Here is an 11,946-nt window from a genome sequence, read left to right as displayed (position 1 = left end):
CTTTGTTCATTTCGAAAATGTTTCGCTTCTAAGCAATGAACCTAGATACATTGTTTCAGAGCAAAAGTAAAAATAATAAAATATAACATACATACATGCATCCATAGAATGGAATGATATGATAAATAGCTATCAAAAGAGACCATTTGTGTCTACAAAATTGTATATTCTTTATCACTTATCAGTAGTGTATAGAGTTATGACTTCTAAAGTCAGACTACTGTTAATCAAGGTGGTAGCCTTACCAATTATTAGTTGTGTGACGTTGGGTAAATCTATTCACTTCTGTATCATTTCCTTAACTGTAAAAAGATCATAGCTGCTCATAAACTAGTGGTGAAGATTAAATGAATTATCTCATAGAAGTGCTTAGAGAAGTTACATTGTTGGTGCTATATTCATGTTAGCTACTATTGCCTCTTACATTATTAGAAATGGAAATAACATCATACCCTTATTTTATCTCATCTGAACTACTATAGTAGTCTCTCCATTTCTAATCCTTTCTACAAGTCATCCTACATACATTCCATTCAGAAAAATTTTTCTAAAACATGTTCTTGTTATGTCAGATCTATATATGAAAATGTCCACTGTCCACACACACACACACGCACAATTAATTTTAGGTATATATAATTTTTAGCCTGGTATTCAAGGCTTCTCTCAACCTAATTTTACAATCTTATTTTCTACTGTCCCTTACACTTATCTTCCCCATAAATTAAATTGAATTACCTATTTTCTGAAATGACCCTGCACTTTTCCTTCTATGATTGGCTCTCTTGACCTTTCTCTTTGCTTACAGTGTTGATTCCTCATCTCTCCCATTAATCTTTGAGTCCAGTAGTTTGAATTACTATACTATAAAGATAAAGATGTTATAAATATAAGGATGTATACACAAATATGGGTAGTCCTTTCATTGTTACTGAAACTACTCATCTGTTAATTTTGTGCATCATAGCAGGACTAGTGTTTATAGTATGCGTTTTTTTAAAACTATCTAATATTCTTGGCTTGTTCATTAAGACTTTCCATTGCTTCCTAGATTTATGGACGGCAAATTCTACTTTGTAACCTAGGAGATGTGCCACTATGATACATTGTTTATATCACCTGCAAGGTGACATCTTACATTATTGAGTAGTCTTGCTGAGAGATATCTCATCTTTGACAATGACCCAAGACAAGCATGTAAGATTCATTTTATGTGATGGTTGATCCAGTTTTAACTCAATTTTTGTTAAATCGTAAAATTTAGTTTATGTTTTGATTCTGGTAGGTAATTAGCTGGGTGATCATGAGAGGCCCATCTTTTGATAAAAAGCTTTCTATGTTCTGTAAATTGGAGAATAAACAAGAACATGTAAGTGAATTATACCCAGCTCAGTGAGATAAAGGAAGCAGATTTTTAATGAGATTGTGAGAAGAGGAGAGTTTTAATTGAAAACCTTGGATTTGGGTTCTTGTTTGACTGGTTTGTAGTTTAAGGCAGTTGACTTACCTTTTCTTTGTGAAGTAGTTTTTATCTTTTAAGTAGGGCTACTGGTGCCTGGACAGCCTCCCTAATAAAGCACCTGAGACCTTGTACCTCTGAACATTTTGAAATTTTATGCTCCACAAATGAAAGAGATTATTATTGGAAAAGAATAAGATAATGTTTAAGCTTTTTTTTCTATGTTTAAGTGTAATTATATTGTGACTTCAGTTGAAACATTAAGAGGAATAGTTTTAATATTTTTAGTTATTAATTATATTCTGATATAGATGATCTGATAATAGATTTGCTATTTTCTGCCCACCACTAAGCTGGGTTTTTCATAAATATAGAAGAAAAGTCTATGACTTCTCAGAGCCTTGGAGGAGGGAGGGCCACTTGTGAGGGAGGAAGCATGAACGCCTGGGCACTGGACGCTAACTGCTAGGGTTTAGAAGAAGGAGGAACCAAAGAAATATGTATTGGTTTTCTATTGTTTCTGTTAACAAATTACCACAAACGATGTGGCTTAAAACAACTCTAGTTTATTCTCTCCAGTCTGAAGGTTAGAATTCTGAAGCGTGCAAATGTCTCAAGTTGTCAGCAGGCCTAGTTCCTTCTGAAGGTTGTAGAGAAGAATCCATTTCCTCCAGCTTCTAGAGGTGCTCACTTCCTTGTGGCCTATATGCTAACATTACATGCTCATGGCCTAGCATCACATCATTTCTCATCCAGCCTCTGACATCATGTCACCTTCTTCCTCTGACCTTCTTGCTGCCCTCTTATAAGGATGCCTGTGATTACACTGCCCCCCCCCCCCCCCCCCCCCGCCCTGCTGCCGCCCGGATAATCTAAGCTACTTCCTTAAAAGTCTTCACTTAAGCACGCCTGCAAAGCCTCTTTCCTATGTTGGGTAACAACTACAGGTTCTGGGGATTAGGACGTGGATAGCTTTGGCGGTGGGGCATTACTCAACCTATCACAGAAGAGGAAGCTTCAAATCGTCGGTATATTATGGATTAAAACAGCACCCTAAATTACTGAATTTTATAGCTTCAAGACAGTCACCACTAACTAAAACAGAGGCCAAAAATATGAATTGAATATAGCAACTACTTTTTGATTCTCAATGCTTTTTTTTTTCTGTTTTGTGACTAGAAATTTCTTCTTTTTAAAGTTCTCTTTAAATGTATTTATTTGTTTTGAGAGGGAGCTAGAGACAGCCAGCACATGCAGGGGAGGGGCGGAGAGAGAGGGAGAGAGAAAGATTCCCAAGCAGACTCCAGGCTATCAGCACAGAGCCTGATGGAGAGCTCAAACTCATGATCTGGATACTTAACCGACTGAACCATCCAGACATCTCAGTGACTAGAAATTTCTAATGAAAGTAGTACTTAATGGGATGACCAGCCTTTTCTTTCTTAGCATATTCTGATGGACTTTTTAAATAGGCTTACCTATTTTACTTTGTCTTCACTTTGAGCGAAACCACTTTTGATGATCTTACCATCTTCTGTCCAATACCTACTGGATGAAATTAATTTTGAACCAGAATATAAATGATCGAAAGCTTTCAACTGATAAAACTGAAATAGGATCAAGTGATGACTGTAAGTCTCTATTACAATGTTGCCTAGCAACGTAGTTGCAGCTTTCCATTATAAGGAATGATACTATTATACAAAGGCATCTTAGAAAAGAAATGAAGGGTAAGAAGTTCTAAGCTTACAAAGAAGCTATCATTTCAGGGCATAGGAAAATAAAGTCATTGAGCTATCCAGTGAAGGTCACAGAACTAAAAGGATAAATTATGATTTAAGTATATTAAAATTTTAAAGTTAGTGTTTCCTTATTTCCTATTATTTATGTTCCAGTGCTTTTCAGTCCTTTGTAGCCTAATATCTTGAAAAAGCAAAAAACAAAACTCATTAAAGAATAAACACACAAGTATCATGACATTCTATGACCAAGATCTATAGTAACACTGAAGTCTTTTGTAAACATTTGACATTTATTTTTGTGAACTTCAGAGTGTTACAGCCTTCTTTTTTTTGGCATCAATAAATAGAGCTTTAATGCTACTTAATGTTTATTTTGAATCAAATGAAATGGAAACATAAGGTAATAATAAGGGTCTATTCGTCTAAGAAAATCTGTAAAACATAAAGTCATACCAAATAATGTCTTAAGTGTCAAATGTCTTTAGATGTTTTATCTATGGCAATATATTAATATGAAGTGTCATACATAATAGAGAGAAAAAGAAGTTCAGGTACATCGGTATGTTGGTTTAATTTTAAATAGGCCGTTGATTTAAGTATTGATAGCATTGGTTTTTATTTTTTAGAGTGGACATCATTTTAAAGGTACCTACTAAATTCAGGTAATGGTCTCTCTCTATTTGCCATTTTGTGAATCCATTATTAACATCCTTATAACAGGCTTGTTAGTTCAGCAGAGGCCTTCAAGTCTTCCAAAAGAAATCTAGGCTGGTCAGGAAGCTGACCTGGACAGTGGCATTCCATGAGTGGGTGTTTCCTATGCCAGCAAAGCTGGGGCCCCCTTGCAAATACAAAGTCTTTTAAAGCAATTAGGGGGTCCCTGCCAACTCCCACTCTTTTTTTAATATGAGAGGCATCAGAAGCTCTGGGTCCATTTCCTGAAGCACAACTCCTATTCCTTCCTGCATGTGCAGCTCAAAGGCCCTTCTCCAAGTGCTGGATGGAGTCCAGGGGGCCATGAGCATTCTCTAGTCCTACACCTGAAAGTTTTTCTAATAAATAAGCTCTAAGCATACACTATTTGTCATTTCTGGTTTTATTTGCACCCATTATTCAACCCTTCATTTTCAGATGAACTTATGGTGCCTTTAAAACTTTAATTGGTTTTCTTGTGGATATGAGAACTCCAGAGATATTACACAAGCCAGGGCCCATTTGCCGGAAAGATGTTTCAACTATAACATGACAAAAATGGTAAGAACCACTAATATGTATAAGTAACTTACCTTTTAAATGTTTGTAGTGGTAAAAAAATATTTAAAACTAAAATATTATCATCAAAGTCCTTTCTGGATCATTTCACACCTAAAATAATTTGTCTAAGTGGTCTTTAGATGGCTATATTAACTTCTTAGGCCTGACATATCAAGTTTCCACAAAGTAGTGGCTTGAAACAGGAACTTACTCTCCCACAGTTCTGGAGGCTAGAAGTCCAAAATCCAATGTCAGCAGGCCCAGCTTCCCTATAAAGTTTCTAGGGGAGAATTCTTCTTTTCTTCTTCTGGCTCCTGACGGCTCCTGGCTTCCTTTGGCTTGTGCTACTGTAAATCCAGTCTGCTTTAGTCTTTCCATGGGTTTCCTCCCTTATCTCTCTGTGTCCTTTTCTATATCTTATAAGAATATTTTCTTTGGATGTAGCCTACCCCATTCTAGTATAATCTCTCCTCACTCATTACCTTAATTACATCTGAAAAGACCCTGTTTCCAAATAAAGTCACATTCTGACATTCTAGTAGACGTGAATTTTTGACGGACACTATTCAATCCACTCTGATGGTATATGACGAATATTTATATAAGTAATTCCCAAGGAATATAGATGCTGTGTTTTCCCTTTTAGGAAAGAGCCTAATCTACTTACAAATCATTGTTGGCCAAACATTCAATAAATGTGTATAACACGATTCAGGTATTTTTGTGCAATCTGAGTTTCATCCAATGTTCCAAAAGTCCCAGAGGTAGTGAAAGACTAAGGTGGGGGAAGGCAGATAATTTACCCAACCCCCCTAGCCACACAGGTAAATTTTATTAAACATTTCTATAACCTACATCAGTAGGGAGAGGGGAGAAAGTAACCAAAGAATACCGAGTCATCAACTATCTCCTCCTTCTAATCACTTGCTCTAATTTATGAGGCAAGGTTCTCTCAAGATCCCACAGTTACCTTACAGCGAAATGGTAGGAACTCTCCTGGGACTGATCAGTTTTTCCTGGTCTTCCTTTTTGTTGTTATTCACAGGGACCTATGGCTAGGTTCCTTTTCTCCTAGAGACAGAAGAAACCGACTGATGACTGATCCATTGTCACCAAAGTTGCTACGTAAAAGTGAAAATCAAACATTCCTTCTAAAGTGTCAAGAACCTCATCAGTTCTTCCTCCTTTGTTGCCTCTAGATTACATGGCAATATCAAACACTAATGGAATTCTATGATCAATAGTTACTGACAAAAGCAAAGCTTTTGCTTTCATTTATTGAAGTATATAAATATGCTGACTCTTTCTCTTCTTCCCTTGTCTATCAACATAAAATAATCACAAAACACAAATTTAAGAAAGCACTTTAAGAGCCGGCAAGTGACTTGAATGAATCTTTGTACATGAATTTGCTTAAAATATTTGGAACAATGCCATAGCCCATGTGATTGTTTCAATTTTTAAAAATAGGAACAAGTAGAAATTTTGATGAAAAAATGTATGTAATTTGTTTATTAAAAAAGGGCACAATCCTCCCTGTTACTTATTTTACTACATTTCTCTTTAAAAAGAAATATAAGGTGAATTATACAGACAAGTATAATGCAGCAAGATAAAAATATTAAATGAATTTATAAATATGGGTGAATGGAAATAAATTTTAGTAGTGTATAGAAGTCCTCCAGGAATGCACTAATTGGACACACTCAATAAAACCAGGCTCTGTCCCATTGCTAGAGGAGGGTTATAGATTGGCTGTACAGTTCCTACCAACAAGGGCATTCAAAAAATCCTGGGACATGAAACTTCTCCATTATGTTCTAAATTAAAACACACCAGTGTAATTACGAGCAACTTTTCTTTGATATTAAATAAAGATGCATCTTACGTGGGTTCTTATAAAAGGGGTTTGGGGTTATGTAGTGGAAAAGGTCCTTATTTATAGCCCCAGAATTAATACAGTAATGAATTGTAGGTTGATGTTTGTATTAAAATGTCTCAATAGAGGCCATAAAGCGAAAGAACAGTCCAGTGGACTAGGATGTTTATAAACAACCCAGGAACACTTACATGCAACAGCTACAGAAGAACCACCAAATTAGGACTATTCTGGCTCCTAAGATCAATTTAAAAGCACATCTCAACTGTTACGAAAATTATCTAAATATGCTTCACACCACCTGCAAGTCCTGTTTAAGGTAACGGTTTATATTCTTAAGTGATTTTCATGACTTAATGATTTTTCAGGAAAATATGTCAGAAATATTATATATAAATACATAGTTTCATAAGAAACCTTTAAAAAACTCTCAAATATGTTTCATAGCATTCAATTTGTGTTCATTTGAAATTTTTTTTTTAACATTTACTCATTTTGAGAGACAGAGAGAGAGAGAGAGCATGAGCGGGGAAGGGGCAGAGAGAGGGAGACACAGAACCTGAAGCAGGCTCCACGCTCTGAGCTGTCAGCACAGAGCCCGACGTGGGGCTTGAACTCACAAACTGCAAGATCATGACCTGAGCCAAAGTCAGACGCTCAACCGGCTGAGCCACCCACAGCACAGCACTTGAAAAAATTTATTTTCGTATATAATCTCAATGGCACCTTTGACATTTAAATGTTGCCTACAGAGTACTGACCAAGCAGGGCTGCACAAAAGGTCTTACAGCTTTTGGGTTGAGACACGCTTTAACCAAGAAAACAGAGAAGCTTCTCATGCAAACTTCCCATGGTTCCAACAGCCCAATCTTGTTTGATATAATATATTGATCATATAGAGAATTTCACCTTAATAAAGAACATCTTGGCACTTTTTAAAAATGGTATTCATTTATTTTGAGAGAGAGACAGAGAGACAGAGAGACAGAGACAGAGAGAGACAGAGGAAGGGGCAAAGAGAGAGGGAGAGAGAGATAGGCGATCCTAAGCAGGCTCCACACTCAGCTGGGAGCCTGATGTGGGGCTTAATCCCACGAAACTGGGGTCATAATCTGAGCTGAAATCTAGAGTCTGACACTTAACTTACTGAGCCACCCAGGCACCCCATGGCACTCTTACCTAGCTTTGTACTACTGGTTTGCAGCCAGTGGTTCTTATAATTTTTGTCCCTCCAAGGTCATTGGAGGATGTATGTTCACAGAACACTTTCAAGAATGGTAGGATTTCCCTCTCACTAAACTGAAGGACTAGTAGTGGTGAAAAAGGAAACTAAGAGACCTTAAAAGAATACTATCACCACCCACTCAGCTGTAGAGACCAGTAGCACTGTCTGGTCAAAGTCCTCTATGGTCTAACTAAGTACACCTGGCAGTAGGGGCTGCACCTGTACTCAATATGGTCTGGGGCTAGAGCACAAGTGTTACAGGTTCTGGGCTGCTGGCATTCCCCAACATTCTCAACTATTGGCCCCCAAATTTATTCTTCTTGGTTCTTGACCCCTAAACATTTATCACCCCCCTTACAAATATATTCTTGTGCCCGTGCACAAAGTGGAAAGCCACAGAAGATTGGAATCTCTCTTCTAGAGAGACCCCAAGGACACCTCTCTGGGTCCTGCCCAAGCATGCCTCTTTGCAAGGTGGTGAGAAACCAGTAGCCTTTCTCTTCTGTCTCCACTGTCTGTGACTTCCAAACTAGAACAACTGATGCTCCAAGCCTCTACTTATAGAGGCCATACTTCTATAAGCCTCCACTTATACAAATATAGGCCTTGCATATAGTCGAGACCCCACGAAATATTTAAAGGAATTATAGTTAGGAAAAGGATAAGTAAGAGTAGCAAAATAGAAGAAACTGATACCAAACACACTATATTCAACTGTCATGTTTTTCAGCATTAAATAAATAGATATATGAAAATCTTCAAATATTCATTCCTCTTGTTTGGAAAACATGTAAAAAATATTGCCATTTAACGGATGCCAACTAAGCAACAGGTGCTATGTATGTTAAGAAACAGTAAATTGTCTGTAATCATCATAACTCTATTTGATAGGCATTATCATAGATATTCTCATTTTACAGAAAACTGAGGCTGGACAGTTTAACACAATAGTTTAAGTGGCTGAATGGGGACTGAAACTCAGGTCTGTGGCTACCAAGTCCCAGAAAGTTCTAATGCATCACTTTGACTTGAACTGATGTCTTTGTTTTTTAGGGGGAAAAAATATGGTGGCTGCTCATAGAAAATGAAGAATTTTCTACTCAATGGTATTTTTGCATAGGAAATCTACCCAACGTTGGAAGAATGACTAGAAGCCATAGTGTATCTGATTCAAAGAAGCACATTTAATTTGAAATGCCACCTTAGCTGGTTGAAGAGAGACATATGTAAAAACAGTCATAACAATAGCAGATTACTCCATTATACACATACCTCTTATAAAACACAAATTGGCATTTAAAAATATAGCCCATCTTAAAAATTCACTAGGAAATTACTACTAACTCAATGTGAATTACTCTTTGGTGTCATAGTAAACATGGGCAACAGGTTTATTTTCACTATCATGTCAAAGCCCAACAATTAACAAAATTGAAAGAAAAAGAAAAGTTACTCAGTGGAAAACAGACCTTTTGTTTTTGGTTTTTGGTTTTTTCAGTTAATTTCATATTGATAGTGGGGGAACAAAACTGCAGAGATAAAATTTAGGGATTTTACTGGAACTTTATTAATTTTTCAATTTAATTTTCCTGAGTGAAATGTGGTCAAGCAGTGGTCAAATTTCCTTATCTTCTCTGATGAGAAAAGTTGAAAAGAATTTAGTTGAGTTAAGAGAATTAGGTCTGGAGGTAGCCATGAATTCTCAAATGAGACATTTGGTTTAGAAATAATTTCTCTTCTTTGGCAGTATCATTACTCTAAGTTAGCTATTCTACTCCCATTGTTGGAATTTATTATATTGATGTATAATATATGTGAAAGTTATATTGATATTACTTGTTAAAGATGTGAAAACGCATACAATTTTGCTTCATTCTATGTTGATCATCATAAATACGTTCTAAAAAAACAGTTTAAAATTATAATGGTTATGATTTGTCATTTACTTTTCCTCTTTTTAATTCCTTTGGCTCTCTATTTTTTTTTTTAAGTTTTTGTTGTTTCCTTTATGTGCTACCAATGAGGAAAAGTTGTTTAAGAGATGCAAAATATCTTCCTAGCTGAAACTTCCTCACCACTAATCATACCAAGTGACCAGTGTCCCTAGAAATAGAGACTATTATAATGTTCCACAGCATTTACTACGTTAGTGTCCATTATAGACTTTGAGAGGAATTAAAATAAAGAGGCACGTTTGACACAAATCACTGTGATGCCCAAAATACATACGCTGGCCATCAAGAAAAAGAGGCACCAAGATTTATATGTGAAGGATGCTATGTCTCCCCAAAGGTTCAGGATGTGTTTTCTGGTTTTGATGCTACGTGGCAGTTCACATACAGAAATAAACGCAATAAGACCATCAAAAGAAGCAAATCCTCTGAGTTTGGCCATAAATACGCTCATAGTTCATACTTGCCATAGTGAGTAGGTTACGAATCAGAATTTGCTTTTCTCTGATTCTTCAAATATTCTGGATTGTTTAAACAATTTGATTCTCCCTAATTCTTAACACACTTGGTGCATTGTTTTTATTTCTTTTTTCCACTGCTTAGACCAGACAAATCAAATAGTGTGAATAAACTTGTATGAAGTCTGCTAAAGGCTTTCTGCAAATACTTACTTGGAAGAGTTTGGAAACATCCTTTGTCATGACTGTTTTAAACCCAGTCTCAGTACACTGCCTTTAACATTTAATGCTGACAACTGGAAAAATATAACAAGGCAAAGCTGGAGAATCTGGTAGTAACAAATTTGGTTAATGTCCAGGAAAATAACAATAAAGAAGTCATTATTGTCCCATCTCATGTGAAATCTATTGTCAATATTTCTTTTTTCTTTAAAGGTTTATTTATTTTTAAGAGAGAGAGAGCACACACATAAGCAGGGGAGAGGCAGAGAGAAAGGGGGAGAGAGGATCCGAAGTGGGCTGGACGCTGACTGGCTGACAGCAGCCAGCAGGATGCAGGGCTCGAATTCACCAACCACGAGATCATGACCTGAGCCAAAGTCAGCCGCCCAACCGACTGAGCCACCCAGGTGCCCCTTGTTACCAATATTTCTAATGTACTGCTACCACCTATGTTATGGTATAGATGGGCCCCATACTCGGTTATAATTTAATTGCTCTGTTCCTGATTATGTCTAGTTTTAACTTCACTGAAATGTAGCTGTGTTTCTAATTATGCAAGTGTTTTATTGGAGACATATGGTTTAAAACTAAGATATTTTTTTCATAACTTTCTATTTTTTTTCTATTTTATTAAGGAACCATTGACACTTAGGCATAGAGCATAATATCAAAGTTTTAGAGTCACAAACAGGTTTTGTGACATTAGCTTGCTGGTCCTTCTTTATTGTCATTCTGTTCTAGACCAAACATTTTCTAAGTAAATAGAAAAATGGATGTAAGATTTAAGATAAGGTGGGAGGGAGAGGTGACATAGAAAATTTGTATAAGTAAATCAAATATTGATTTTAAATTTATGCAGTCTTTTTACATAAATATTCTTTTATTTGATATACTTAATATGTTCTGAACAAAAATAATACTGATTTTAGCAGAACAAGAAATAAAACAGCTTTTGATTTCATGCCAAAATTTAAGCATCTGACATTTAATTCATGGTATTTAAAATTTCTGAGATGATAGAAATCAGATCATTATTTTATAATCTTATGTTCTCAGTTTGAAATAACACATCTGGAATTTTAATAAAAAACAATGCATTAAAAGGTAGATCGTGATATTACCTTATCTGTAAATTGTATTTGTTTGGCTACCAGATCAATAGATTTCACAGTACGATTAATTATAAAGTAAGTTTTAATTTGACATTTCAGATTGCTAAGCCTATTGATTTTTCAGAACTCCTTCCCCAAGTTCTATTTAAAAAATGCATAAGGCTCTTTCTCTAAATAGACTGAGTGCAGACATTTTACTTTATTAGCTTACCAATGATATTATGTTCAGAATGTCACTGGAATCTTTTGTTGCTATCATTAGCTGGAATTCTCAGTCTCCTTCACTCTTGCAAGCTTTTTGCTCTACATTTCTGATGCTTTATTCATCTCTATAATCTTCACAGAACTGGGAGACTGTTGAGAATATATAGTTGAACATCTTCAAAATTTTTCCTGGGTAAGTGTGGGATTTGCCTAAAATTCACCAGGTCATTATAATTCTAGTATACTTGTTTTTGTTTGTTTTATATCTGACTTTGATTTTAAAATCTCCCCCTTTGAAAAATTGGTATATGTAATTCAAAGTCCTTATTTTAAAAATATTTAAAAAATGATCTGTAAATCCTGTTGTGTCTCTAATGTTCTGTAGGTCTGTGGTTTATAAAATACTGGTCCATAGTTGTCTCATTTAATCTTATCTGTC

The 11,946-nt window shown here is 35.8% G+C and overlaps 1 long non-coding RNA gene across 2 annotated transcripts in view; it reads left to right on the top strand.

Annotated features, from left to right (window-relative positions):
* Nucleotides 1-1,155: 1,155 nt before the first annotated feature.
* LOC122217008 overlaps nt 1,156-11,946 on the top strand; it is a 38,331-nt gene continuing 27,540 nt past the window's right edge. The window contains exon 1 of one of the 2 annotated variants that reach the window (XR_006201247.1): nt 1,156-1,197. This is a non-coding gene — a long non-coding RNA (uncharacterized LOC122217008). Of the gene's footprint in view, nt 1,198-11,649; nt 11,701-11,946 lie in introns of those variants that run through there. The other variant, XR_006201248.1, reaches the window with a different exon arrangement.

This window comes from Panthera leo, chromosome B1 (assembly GCF_018350215.1).
Source record: "Panthera leo isolate Ple1 chromosome B1, P.leo_Ple1_pat1.1, whole genome shotgun sequence".
Taxonomy (NCBI): Eukaryota; Metazoa; Chordata; class Mammalia; order Carnivora; family Felidae; genus Panthera; species Panthera leo.
Note: the sequence above shows the minus strand (reverse complement) of the source record. Positions and strands in the feature narration are given on the sequence as shown.